Genomic DNA, 14468 nt, shown 5'->3' on the forward strand with positions numbered 1-14468 from the left:
AGGGGAGCTCTCCTTCCACCACCTGGAGGTCTCCCCGCCAGTGCCCGAAGCGACGCTCGCCCTGGGGCTCACCGGGGCTCCGGATGGTAACGGGGAAGATGGGGCTCCGTCGGGGGCCTTGGAGGGAAGGGACTCCAATGGAGGGACAGTACTGCCATCCCGTGCTGCCATGTCTTCCCCAGCCGGTACCGGGGGATGGCACTCGTCCGCGGGCAAGGCAGAGGGCTGAGCATCGGTGCCCCGCTTTCTGGTCTTCCGGGGGGCTTCCGCATCAGTGGAAAGGAGCAGAGCTCAAGCCTTCTGCTTGCCCTGCTTCCCCTGGACTAGGGCCCAGCCCTCCATGGCATCATCGGGGGGCCAGCTAACAGGGGTTAGGTCGGGGGGCGGGGACGATGGCTCAGGGACCGTGGGAGGCAGTAGTGGGGCAGCATGAGAGAGGGAAGATTCCCCCTGGGGTGGGCCCGCTCCCATGCTCGGCGGTATCCCTGCCGCACCCTCCTCTTGGGGCCCTGCCAGATTGCAGGCAGCAAAGGCGGGGCTCTCCTGCTTGACTGGGCGCACTGGGGGGAGCACCCCTTGGGCCCAAGCGGGAGCACTGGTGGACTGAGTAGGAGGAGGGGCGGTTTCAGGCACCGGGCAGCCAGGAGCGCCGGCGATGACGGGGCTGGCAGCCCACCGGAGCTCAGGGGACCCGGATGCACCTCCTTGCCAGGCCAAGGGGCAGTCCCTCTGGACGTGCCCTTTCGCCCGGCAGAGGTAGCACCAGGCCTCCTCCGTGGAATAGTGCTCCCGGTAATGGGCCCCTGGTAGGGAATCAAAAATGACCCCTCAAGCGCCTCTCCGTCCCGTGCCGCCGGTGGCAGTTACAGCTGCACTTGCTGGCGGAACAAGAGGACGTGACGGAGGGCGGGGTCCTTGCAGCCCAGGGAGAGAGGGCTCAGGACAGAGATGGGCTTCCCCAGGGTCGAAAGGGCAGGTAATAGGGAGACATTGGGAAGGAAGGGAGGGACGGAGGTCAGGACCAGGCGGATGCCCAGGTCGTCCAGCAGCTCCAGGGGGACGAACATGCCCCCCATCGCCAGGTCCTTCTCCACCACCTCCTGGGCGGCGGCCTCCGATGCCAGGAAGAAGACCACCTTCCAGTACATTTTGGAGGCCGCCACCCCACTGCCCTTGCCAACGCCCGCACATATGTCTCCATGTGGGACGAGGTGGGCACCAGGAGGCAACGGACGCCGTGCTTCCTGGTCATGGTGGGAAAGGGGCCCCAGCCGCTATAGCTGATATCGGAGGCGGTGGGCGGGAGAGATGACGCAGCGGCAGGCGGGGGGGCTGCCGCCACCTGGGCGTACGCCCTGGGGGCCGGGGGAGGGACACCCACAGAGCTGGTGGAGGGAGCAGCGGGGAGGGACGCCGCGGCTGGTGGCGGGGCCGCGGTAATGGGGTCAGCCCCTGCCATGGAGGGCCTGGTCTTTTTGGCGGGGCCCTTCCCCTTCTTCTTACCCTGGCCCTTCCTGCCAGCTGGGGGGGGCTCCCCCAGAATCTGAGAGGGCAAGGGATGTGGCAGCAGCGGAGGGGTCTGAGGGGTTGGAGCTCATAGACCAACACCTACAAGATCTCTATCAAGCATTGTTACAACTACAGTACCCACCTGCTGAAGTGAAGAAAGAAATTGACAGAGCCAGAAGAGTACCCAGAAGTCACCTACTACAGGACAGGCCCAACAAAGAAAATAACAGAACGCCACTAGCCATCACCTTCAGCCCCCAACAGTCCTTGCCTACAGACAGCCCCCCAACCTGAAGCAAATACTCACCAGCAACCACACACACCACACAACAGAACCACTAACCCAGGAACCTAGCCTTGCAACAAAGCCCGTTGCCAACTGTGTCCGCATATCTATTCAGGGGACACCATCATAGGGCCTAATCACATCAGCCACACTATCAGAGGCTCGTTCACCTGCACATCTACCAATGTGATATATGCCATCATGTGCCAGCAATGCCCCTCTGCCATGTACACTGGTCAAACTGGACAGTCTCTATGTAAAAGAATAAATGGACACAAATCAAATGTCAAGAATTATAACATTCATAAACCAGTCGGAGAACACTTCAATCTCTCTGGTCACTCGATTTCAGACCTAAAGGTCGCAATATTAGAACAAAAAGACTTCAAAAACAGACTCCAACGAGAGACTGCTGAATTGGAATTAATTTGCAAACTGGATACAATTAACTGAGGCTTGAATAGAGACTGGGAGTGGATGTGTCATTACACAAAGTAAAACTATTTCCCCATGTTTATTTCCCCCACGCCCCACTGCTCCTCAGACGTTCCTGTTAACTGCTGGAAATGGCCCACCTTGATTATCACTACAAAAGGTTTTCTGCCCCCCCTCCCCCCCCGCTCTCCTGCTGGTAATAGCTCATCTTAAGTGATCACTCTCCTTACAGTGTGTATGATAACACCCATTTTTTCATGTTCTGTGTGTATATAAATCTCCTCACTGTATTTTTCACTGAATGCATCCGATGAAGTGAGCTGTAGCTCACGAAAGTTTATGCTTCAAATAAATTGGTTAGTCTCTAAGATGCCACTAGTACTCCTTTTCTTTTTGCGAATACAGACTAACACGGCTGCTACTCTGTTTCCAGAGTAGTGGCTCCCACAAAAGCAGAGAAGACTTCAGAGAGCTGCATAAGCCTGTGTAGATCTGATTGTAAAGTTAATTCCCATAGCTAATAGGAAACTGCAACAAATAAGAGACAAAACAGAGAAAGATGAATCATTGGAAATCCTTAAAAAAGTGATAATTAAAGGGTGGCCTGAAGAAATAAGCAGTTGCTGGCCAAGTACAAGAGACAATTGGAACTGCAGACATGAATTTACTGATAGATGGGGTGATTTTCAAGGGCAGTTAGGTTGTAATTCCAATGAGCCTCTGAAAAAAAATGCTATGGAAGATCCACGGGAGTCTTTTAGGAATTGAGAAGTGCCTACCACAAGCATGAGAGGTGCTATATTGGCCGTGGATCAATCATGACATCACTAATGTGGTAGGAAACTGCTTTCCACGCTTGAAATACAAGCTATGCCAACATGCAGAGCTACTGAGACCTCATCCGGTTCCACAAAGGCATTATGAGAAGGTAGGCACTGATTTATATACCTGGCAATCAAACGATTATTTAACAGTCACAGATTATTATTCTCTGTATCCAGAAATTTGCACACTACACAGTACTAATAGTAAATCAGTGATAGCCGGCAGCAGGGAATCTTCCCCAGACATGGAATTCCAGATGAAGTCTTTAGCAAAACTGGGCCACAGTTTTCCACTTCAGATTTTAGGGAATTTGCCATAGATTGAGATTTTCATAAAAATGACTTTTTTTCAACAGAGGGAGTGATTTGTGTAAAGCTCTATTGGTTTACCGAAGTACACCTCTGGATAATTGCTTTTTTCCAGCTCAGCTGTTAATGGGAAGAAGGATCAGATCTAATTTACCAATTACTGATAATTTACTGAAATCTCATAACAATGAAAAGAAAGAAAGAGAAAATCAGAAGAGGAAGCAGAAATATTATTTTGACAAAAGGGCCGGTGATGTCCCATCTCTTAAGTCAGGTGATAGAGGTGTGATTCCTCAGGCACACGCTAATACTTGGGGTCAAAAGGGTACTATTAAAGAACAGCTGCATCCAAGGTTTTATGTAGAGCAGACAGACCAGGAGGACACATTTAGATGCAATCAAAGAGATTTATGAGTAACCCCAGAAAGTTACAATGCATTGACAGTAGATGTGAACTCTGGCATTTCCCATCTGACTGATCCTTTATCAATGCATAAAGGAGAAACTGTCAAGGAACAAGAGAACAACCCAGATACTAATGGAAAGCTGATACTGGGAAGATCAGAGTGGGAGATTAAACATCCCGAAAGACTCAGATTTGCTAACCTGTCTGGAGAAAGGGTATTTGAGGAAAGTAAGCGGTAAAGTCTCACTCAAGAGTGATGTGCTCGTAATCTCTCCTCTCTAGGTAGTTGACACATTGGGTTTATGGAAATATACTACATGGGCTTCAGAGTAGCAGCCGTGTTAGTCTGTAGCCGCAAAAAGAGCGGGAGTACTTGTGGCACCTTAGAGACTAACAAATTTATTTGAGCATAAACTTTCGTGGTCTACAGCCCACTTCATTGGATGCATGCAGTGGAAAATACAGTAGGACGATTTTATATACACTGAGAACATGAAACAATGGGTGTTACCATACACACTATAACAAGAGTGATCAGTTAAGGTGAGCTATTACCAGCAGGAGAGAAAAAAATACCTTTTGTAGTGATAATCAAGAGGGGTCATTTCCAGCAGTTGACAAGAACGTGTGAGGAACAGTAGGGGGAAAAATAAACATGGGGAAATAGTTTTACTTTGTGTAATGACACATCCACTCCCAGTCTTTATTCAAGCCTAACTTAATGGTGTCCAGTTTGCAAATTAATTAAACATGGAGAGTTCAATGCATGTGTTATTAGAGAGTTGTTAGCTGTTTATATATGTATATAAGAGTTAATTTGTTTTTCTTTAAGAGGGAAGATTTAGAGTTCTATTTGTAGAAGATTATAACTTAGAGACGCTCCCTCATAAGGGACAGTATTATGAATATAGGAATTTGAAGATGCACCCTGGAGGCAGGGGTTAGTAACAGCACATGATTGTGTGCAGCAGCTTGCTGCAGAAGCTCTCTAGTGTTAAAGTTTTATTCCTTTCTCATTTACTGGTTTGTTATTTAATGAACCCCAAGATCATTATACATGTCAGTGAGCATCAGGGACTGAAGAATTTGATCCAGTCTATTTAATTAAACTAGAATTGCCTCCACAATAAAAGAGATCATTACTGCTCTTCTATTTGAGAATAACTGCCAACGTCTAGCTCCATACATATACATTTCAGAGCCTCACCTCTTATATTGTGCCATTTACTGAGAATAGGTGACAACTATCAGATTTCTTATCATCCCCCAGCAATGTTTTCTAGCATTTGCATCTCTTCCTTTTGTCACTTTTAAACATGGATCAAGGTCTTGCTTTCAAGATCCTTAATGCAGAGCCTTGTATCTGCATGAGTGTCCCTCTTGAGAGTCCAAAGATCCTCTGCTGTGACTAGCATAACATTCTAATTCTCAGATCACTTTTGCTCTTCCACAAGGTGCTCTGCCTGAGAGAATGTGAGAATCATGACAGAGGAAATGCGTAGTGTGATCAAACAGTTTAACTTGCTGAGGGGTGTAATACCTTGGTCTAATTCTGGTTGTTGGGATTAGCATGTGAGTGGCTGGACAGCGTTAGTAGTCTGCAACGTATGGATCTGACTAGATAATCTGGAAGTGCCTGCTGGCATTGAACTTTGTGGCTCTGGCTCATTGAGGATGTATGGAAATTGCTAACTTCTGAAGGTGGTGACAAATTTAAAATACAGGGTGCGCTGAAAGAAAGGTAGAAGGACTAGCTATGAACTGTGAATCCAATACAGAAAATCAGTGCAAGAGGAGCTAGTAGATCAAAGGTCAAAATGAATTATAGGGCTCCATCATGGACTAAGTGAAAGAGACACCAGTAAGAAGCAGTATATACTAAAACAAAGCATAAATAAAACAAGATTGAGATTATAGGTGACTTCAAATTCCCAAATATTCTGGACCTGATCCTGCAAACATTTAATCGAAAGCTGGAGAGTTTTGCAAGAGTAATGATTGCAGTGCTGGGTCCTCTGAGAGCATCTTACCACAAAAGAATTTTTAATCTACCACCATAAAGACAGGAATGATTAAGTCAATAAGTGTTCGTGTTTTGAGCAAATCTTTTAGACACCTTAATCTGACTACTGTTATGTAACTACTTGGAATGTAACAGGACTGCAAAGTTGATGACTCACTAGCATCAAATGAGTTAAACTTTGCTCGTATCAGAGTTTAGTCTACTAGAAACAAATGAATGACTCCTAGAAGATGACCTGTGGCCCAAAAAAGATACAAATAGCAGAAGGTGCAACTCAGGATAATAGGTGAAGCTATGCTTGAAAAATGGTGGACATGGAGTGAAAATATGTACCTCCTTTATAAGGATAAAGAGACAGGTGCCCATGCAGAAGAATTAAATGGAGTAATATGGGCTCATGCCACAAAATCTGATTGCTCCATTTCAGAGACGTGGAAAATCCCTACGATCTCTAGAGATGAGGTTTGGTGGAGGTAGAATTTTGAGAACTGAACCGTTGCCCTGGGCAGGGAAGCACCTGGGTCTTCTGGCTCTAAATGCCATGTTCAGCCACTAGGATTATCTGGAAACAGCTGTCACATGAGCCTATGGTACCCAGCCACTGCTGTGCACATTCAATCATTGATAAATGACCCATCACACTTTCCTACCCTGGGCTGCAGATACTCAGCAGGAAGACATGCAGTGGCAACCGGTAATAGGAACAGACCACACATACAGAAGAAAAATTTAGAAATGAAAGAGCTACATGATAGATAAGGGCAAATAATATATTACCTAGCTCAGAGTAGTGACAAATGTTGCAGGAAAAGAATTAACGGGATAAATGGCTGCTGAAACATGCTTTTGCCACAAAATCATTCATATTCTCTTCCAGGTCCAGTTTCTGAACACCATCTTCATACTGAGCCCCTTCTCCCCAACACCTCATTTGCAGGCTTCCAAAAAAATTAGCAAGATCAAGAAGCGAAAGGATGAGAGTGGAAACAAAACCTCACAAGAATGTGGAAATAATGCTTAAGAATAATACTGAGCTATATTAATCAATATTGGTTTTTTGCATTCTGATTTTTCTGTTAACAGATGTTTAATAAAATGGGGAGAAGCATTTTTGAAAGGAAGAACAAAAACATCTGAGTCAAATAAGGAATCTTTTAAATTGCAGCAGCAAATTCAATATTATGACATATCTTCCTCACTTTTAAGGTAAAAGGAAATATAATTATGTAGCTAATGAAAGCAATTTTACTTTCACAGGTGGAGGAGAGTTCAGCCGGAAAATTCACATAATTAAAATGTTCTCTTTCTGTCTTTGGTGTAGACCATATTTGCTCTGAGAGCATAGAGAAGTATACGTAAAACAAGCACAGTCCAGCACTGAATATAGCTATTTTTTATTCAGTTGGTATTTTATCACAAAATGATAACAGAAAAATAAATGGACTCCAATGCACCTAGATTCTGCCATATCCTTAAATATACCTGCCTTCAAGAAATACATTTGTAAGATGTTTTTAGTAAAGGTGACAATATATTATTTTTAGGGGTGCTGTTGTTTTGGAATTCCTTGCTAAAAATGGCTCATTTCTAATGATGGAGAGAATACTTTAAAACAATTGCTGTGCTGGAGGTGTGTCCTAAAGACGACACTGGAAGTGGTCCTACTCCTGGCTATAAAAAAAGACTTATTGTGTGACCTTAGGCAAGTTGAAACATCTATGATTCACTTTACCCATCTCTCAAACAATACTTATTTTCCTCAGATGTGTTCCTGGCCTTGAACTGGATGTACATACCCTTTCAGGCTTTTGAAGGGATCCCTTCCAGACCAGTACTACCCAGTTTGAGAGTTAAGACCGTTGGGTCCAGGAATACAGTCATTGTTGGAGAAGGAAGAAAGTGGTTCAAGGAAGCTTTCTGGAGCCTTACAACAAAGCCTATGCTGAGGACCCAGGCTTTAGGCTGAAGTTCCAGTAGCAAAGTGGGCTCGAACTCCCTTCCTTCATCAGAGGTGAAGGCTCATGTTACTTCCTGATGGTCCCAACCAGTCTCTGTTCTAGACCCAAGAGAGCAGGATGGCTAAGAAATACAGTCACCTACAGCTGGTTTATTATAGTCCTAGACTGGAGTAGGCATGCTGGGAAACATATAAGCCCTGTATTTTCCATAGTTGGAGAGAGGTTGTGCTGATGGTCTCTCCTTAAAGGGGCAGAGCAAGTAAGCCCATTTTCTCTATTTTTTAAATGTTGCCAGCCTTTGTTAATAATAATTTTGGAGCATACACCTCTGGAGAGTGTCCAAATTCACCTGTAAGCATGTCTGGCTTTCTTTTTGGGTAAGCCTAAATAAATAGCCAGACAGGGACACCTTGTGTTTATAAGCTCTAAGGATGTGCCTTTTTTCCTCCAACCTGTGACAGGTTAATTCACTTTTGCAATGCACACCCAGATTTTCGGTTATTGGTTTTGAACTGTTTGATATATACAGTGTTGATACAATAGTTGCACCCAATAACATTATAGGGAATGCAACAGTAACTCATCTAGCTACAAAGGTAACTGAAGATTTTTTAAATAGCAACCACTCTAAGAATAATACATAACTCTAAGAGAGACAAGGTGGGTGAGGTAAAGGACCAACCTCTATTGGTGAGAGAGACAAGCTTTTGACCTTACATAGAGCTCTTTTTCACACCTGAAGAAGAGTTCTGAGTAAGCTCAAAAGCTTGTCTGTCTCACCAACAGAAGTTGGTCCAATCAAAGTTATTATATCACTTACCTTGTCTAACTAATGTCTGGGACCAACACAGCTACAATACTGCATAAATAACCCTCTAAGAACAGATGAGATGCATAGTCCTTCCACACAAAGTTTTAGATGCTGAAATCTTGTTGACATTGTCACAAATGGAGTCAAATCTTGAATAGTTAAAAAAAATAAAATACAAAACCAGGTTTGTTTCCATTGATATTTAACATCAGTAACTCAAAGTAAGGAAACACCAAGTGTATTTGAAAGCATTACTTTTTATTTTGCTCTGTAAAGCATGCTGGGATGAACTTTATAAGATGCTATATAATGTAAGAGCCCAGTCCTGCAAATCTTTACTTATACAATGCCAGATAACGAGCTCCTTCCTCTCACTGAGCAGTACCTTACTTCATAAATAGCCCCATTCAACAGGGCTCTTCACACAATAAGATACCATCCAATGTGAGCAAGTGCTTCATGCTATGGCCCACGAGTAGTCCTTTCTTATATGACAGGTTTCAGAGTAACAGTCGTGTTAGTCTGTCTTCGCAAAAAGAAAAGGAGTACTTGTGGCACCTTAGAGACTAACCAGTTTCCACGGTATGCATCCGATGAAGTGAGCTGTAGCTCACGAAAGCTCATGCTCAAATAAATTGGTTAGTCTCTAAGGTGCCACAAGTACTCCTTTTCTTTCTTATATGAGTAGTTCAATTCAAATCAACAGAACTACTTGGATGAGAAAGGGCCTAATCAAGTAAATGTTTGCAGGAATGGGCCCTGGACTTGTATTGTCAGTGTCATAGAAAGAGAACATGTTTTGTGCATACATTAATCCATAAATGAACACATAAGTAATCCATTTTTTGCTTCTAAATCCAGATGGATTATATTGTACACAGACTGTATTTACAGATGGATTATGGTACATATATCCTTATTACATGCCTCCAGCTATTGTTTCCTTTGTTAGAAGATAGAAATGTGAAACAATACTGTGGATCTGGAACTTAATAAATCAGAAGGGGGAAAAAATCCTTATAAGGGCTTTATTGTTCCATTTTATACCCAGCTCTGCAATGGGAGCAGCGGGGAGTAGCACACGGCGGCCTCCTTGGATGGTGAGCTCTGTTGACTAATATATGCAAGTGACAGAGCCATGGCTGTCCCGCCCCATCCTCTGGGATACCAGGCATATTGAGGGGAGAATAAAGCAACCAGGCTGGGTGGAAGAAAGATCTGTCTTTGTATTTGTAACTACACTGAGTAGCAACTGATACGAGTGAGGGTTTCTTGTAATGAGTAATGTGGTATGTCTCATTGTTATGGTATACAGGAAACTGATCCCTTGAATAGGAAATGGCATATTATAATCTGGTAATTTTTTCTGACCTTTACATATATTTCTGGAAATTTTAGAGAGCTAAGATAAGAGTGCATGGCTGGTGAGAGTGAAATGGTGTGATTAGTGAGTGATGAATGGATGGTAGGGTAAAAGAAACCATTTCGTTCCCTTAACTGTTCATATACATAACTCCATGGTCTCCTTCTCCATGGTCCCTGGTATGTGGTAGCCTATTATATGCCTCCTGCGGCCCCCTACCCACTCCATGCCTCTTGTCCTTGCTGCCTTCAATGTCTCCATTCCTTAGTACCTCCTCTATTCAACCCTCATGAAACCCCTTCCTCTAGCCTCCATCATAGTCTCTCCATTCTGAGATCAAGAAGCCCAGCACCATGCCACCATGCCATTTGCTCTCTAATTTCCTACCTCCAAGTTGCTTGGCCCCCTCTGTTTTCCCCTCCACAACAATCCTAAATACTAGTCAACCTCTCTACCTCTGGCTCAGCACAGCAACTGCACCAGGACAGACTGAAAATGGCAGCAGACAAGTTTATATACATAAGTATTTTAAAACAATTTACTACCCTATCATCACAATTTCTTTTTATGTATAATGTACATAGGAAGTTAATTCATATATTTCCTTATGTTATATTATTATTAATGCTACAATTTAGTCACGGAATCAGTGACTTCCAGCTACCTCCGTGACTTCAGCCTGCAATGGTCAGGAGCTTCAGGGTCCCCCGCTGCCTCTGGTGGCCCTCGGATCTCCATGCTGCCATGTGTTGTCTCCATGCATGCCAATGGTCAGTTTAGATGAGCTATTACCAGCAGGAGAGTGAGTTTGTGTGTGTATGGGGGTGGGGGGGATGTGAGAAAACCTTGATCTATGCAGGAAATAGCCCGACTTGATTATGTAAAGAGTTGTCACTTTGGATGGGCTAGCACCAGCAGGAGAGTGAATTTGTGTGGGGGGGTGGAGGGTGAGAAAACCTGGATTTGTGCTGGAAATGGCCCACCTGTTGATCACTTTAGATAAGCTATTACCAGCAGGACAGTGGGGTGGGAGGAGGTATTGTTTCATGATTTCTGTGTGTATATAAAGTCTGCTGCAGTTTCCACGGTAAACATCTGATGAAGTGAGCTGTAGCTCACGAAAGCTCATGCTCAAATAAATTGGTTAGTCTCTAAGGTGCCACAAGTACTCCTTTTCTTTTTATGGGCAGCAGGGTAACCCCAAGCTCCCAGCCACCAGTGGTGGCGAGGGAACCACCCTGAGCTCCTGGTGGCCGGGGAAACCCCTTGAGCTCCCAGCTGCCAGCAGAAGTGGGGGAAAACCCCTGGCTCCCAGTGGCCGGAGGTGACGGGGGAACCTCCTGAGCTCCTGGCCACCACGAGCAGCAGGGGAACTCCCGAGCTCCTGGGATAGCAGGGACCCCCAGAGCTACCAGTGGTGGGGGAACCCCTGAACTGCTGGCCACCGTGGGAAGTGGGCAAACCCCCAAGCTCCCAGCCACCGCAGGCAGCCACAGGAGACCCCACGAGCTGTGGGCAGCAGGGTGACCTCCAGAGCTGCAGGCGGCAGGAGTACCCTGCAGCCCCCAGCTCCTGCAGGTGGCTCCTAGCCTCTGCACAGCTGCCTGATTCAGATCCTCATTTTGTCGTGGATATTTTTAGTAAAAGTCACGGACAGGTCACAGAGTCCGTGAATTTTTCTTTTTTGCCCATGACCAGTCCGTGACTTTTACTAAATATATCCGTGATAAAATCTTAGCCTTAATTATTATAAGTCTTTTATGGTGCCTAGATTTAGATATAAAACATTTCCAGGTTTAAAAATTCTTGAAATATACATGATTATGAACTGAGATCATGGTGGATACAATTACTTTTTATTCTTATAGTAACCCATGTACAAAGAAAAGTCTAAGCAGTGTGGTGTGCCTTCCTTTACCAGTCAGAACCATACAACTAATAGCCCACATGCTGATACTTTATGAATAAGTTTTGCCTAGGGATTGACGATAATAGTTATTTTAAGATGTATATTAAATCATTATAACTACAAATAAAATTAACTTTATGTAACTGGAAAAAATTCAGAGAATGTAAATGTGTTGACAAACTCTCAATCTGAAACATTTTGCCTGATCAACACAGGATTTGTGTCTTCCCTTCCTGCAGAAAATATCTAGTGAGTGCTTTTATGGAGCTGCACTCAGCCTATGGGATCTCAGAAAGGCTGATAATCCAAGGTTTTATTTAAGATTCAGTGAAGCCACAGGACATTTTGGCTTGCTGTGGGACATAAACAGTGAAATCTCACCAGGCCATTCTTAATTTCAGTGTAATACTTTGAAGTTCATGTATTTTTGCTATTATGCATTTTCCACTGCAATAAAATTTTGTTATGCAGGAGGTTGTGCGAAACCTCATGGAAGCATGGGGACATAATAGCCATCCTAAATTCAGGTTAACTAGATGAAGCAGTTAAAGCTTTTTTGTTTGTTTGTTTAGTATGATAGTCGAAACAATAGGAGCCACCATGCAAAACACAGGTCACATGCAAGACTGGATTGAAGCAGAGAAGGTGGAGGGATATTGCTGGCACTGAATGCAAATTCAGGTGACTTGGTATTGATTGGTGAAGCTGTGTGTGTATGGGAGAAGCAACTAGCAAGAGAAGCACTCGTAATGTCATCCGGAGAGAAAAGCAACAAAATGAGAGCGTTTGGGGCAAAGTGCTGATTGGAAAGAGGCTTGGAACTGTGAGTAAAGAAACTGTCTCCTGTTGTTTGATCCTACTGCATTCAAGGAAACTGACTTTACATGCATTCTTTGTATATAAACAGGAATACATCAATAGGATTGCACCTAACTCCATTACCAATTTCTCCTCCTAACAGAAACTACTCACGAGACCGTGAATATTGGTTAATGGCTCAGGTCAACAGGTAACAATATTATGAAACTAAGAAGAAGTCAGGGAAATCTGGAGAACCAGCTGAAGCGAGAGAAGAGATGGGAAAAGAGAAGTAGGTAATAAAGAAGGAAGCAAAAGATAGGTAAAGGGGACAGAAGAGCAAATGGAAACTACCTTTCTTTTTCCCAGCTGCAATCATTTCATTCCCTCCCCGATTTCTAGTTAGATGTCTCCTTAGCTAACCTAGAAGGGCATCCCCATGGTACCCTTTTCACCTGCTGAAATCCTCTTAGAGTCAGAGTTCTGGCACATATCAGCGCACAGTTAGTAAAGTCCCCTGCCGGTACAGAATTGTTCACTCTGGTGTATTCTCTAGTGATTTGTCCAGTCTTAAGACAGCAAAAGGCATTATTTTTAAAAAGTGGATTAAATACATGGAGTGAAATCTTGGTCCCAATGAAGTCAAAGAAGGTTTTCCCATTGGCTTCAGTTGGGCCAGGATTTCACCCATGATATGTAATTGCGACATTGGTAAATTAACCCCAAAGAACTGAACAAAGTGGTAAATGCAGATAGTGACATGACTGTGCAAGCAACAAGAGCAGCCAGCACAAATGCAGCAATACCTTTGTCAGGAAGACCATGAAGGTTATTTTTTAGAAAGGGAATGCTGACAAGTCCCCTCCAATTTCTGAAAAGGTAATGGGATATATACACCTCTTACCTAGACAGACATGACCTCCATTTATATCTACTCCAAAGCTCCAGACAAGTAACAGAACTGAACTTGTACATAAGTTATTGACAGAAGCCTTGACATTATAATGGTTTGTGGACTTCCACCTAAATATGTATTACTAGATAAGGAACACAGGAATGTATCATACCACTTGGTTAAAAATGTACAAATAAAGGCAATTCTTGCTAATTTACATAAAGCTAGGTGAAATGGGAGAAAATAAGCAAGTTATTGATCTTCAATTTATGTTAATTTAAGATGTTTGCTAATAAGTGATTTTGTGTTGGGACATATTTACCCTGAATTTTGGATAAATATGTTGAGTGGATTTATACTGGTAGTAAATCTACGCCTTTTAAAATGAGCAAAGAACAAACTATCTTTGTACCTTTATAATCTATTTTAAAAGACCTGAAAATAAAATTGTTTTCTTTTTTGTTTTTTCATCTTAAATATCAGGAGTATTCTGCTCAATTTATTTCTCACCATTATACATTTACACAGCCACTTTAGTGATGAGTGAGGTATAAGACAAGTGTTTGGTTAGAAGAAGGAGTTTTCTCTTTGTCAGTGTTTGAAATGCCCACTTCAGCAGGCAGTCATCCAACCCCCAGAGTAGTGCCACTATGTGAATGCAGAGATTAATATCTGCCCTTCTTAATTCGTGGCCACCATTATCTGATACTTTCTATCAAGAAAGAAAAATTCTTGAGAAAATTCCCTTTCAGAAATATTCCAGCTTGCTTTAAATATCATGTTTTCCTGTGTTGTGAGCAGTTCTCATATGGTTCCACTTCGTTGACATCTTTTCTGTACCAGATTGTTTTAAAACATGAGTATCAGCCTTGTTCTTTGATTTCACACCAAGCGTAAATGAGGCTAAACAATCATATAAAATGAGAATCTGATTACATGATG

General features: G+C 43.5%; 1 long non-coding RNA gene across 2 annotated transcripts in view; it reads left to right on the plus strand.

Moving 5' to 3' along the window:
- The window catches only part of LOC142072358 (uncharacterized), a 30639-nt gene extending 16636 nt beyond the window's left edge, over positions 1–14003 (plus strand). The window contains exons 2-4 of one of the 2 annotated variants that reach the window (XR_012668756.1): positions 6876–6998; positions 12406–12656; positions 12795–14003. This is a non-coding gene — a long non-coding RNA (uncharacterized LOC142072358). The remainder of the gene's footprint in view (positions 1–6875; positions 6999–12405; positions 12657–12794) is intronic. The other variant, XR_012668755.1, reaches the window with a different exon arrangement.
- The last annotated feature ends 465 nt before the right edge of the window (positions 14004–14468 follow it).

The sequence above is a fragment of the Caretta caretta genome, chromosome 6, assembly GCF_965140235.1.
Source record: "Caretta caretta isolate rCarCar2 chromosome 6, rCarCar1.hap1, whole genome shotgun sequence".
In the NCBI taxonomy this organism is placed as follows: Eukaryota; Metazoa; Chordata; order Testudines; family Cheloniidae; genus Caretta; species Caretta caretta.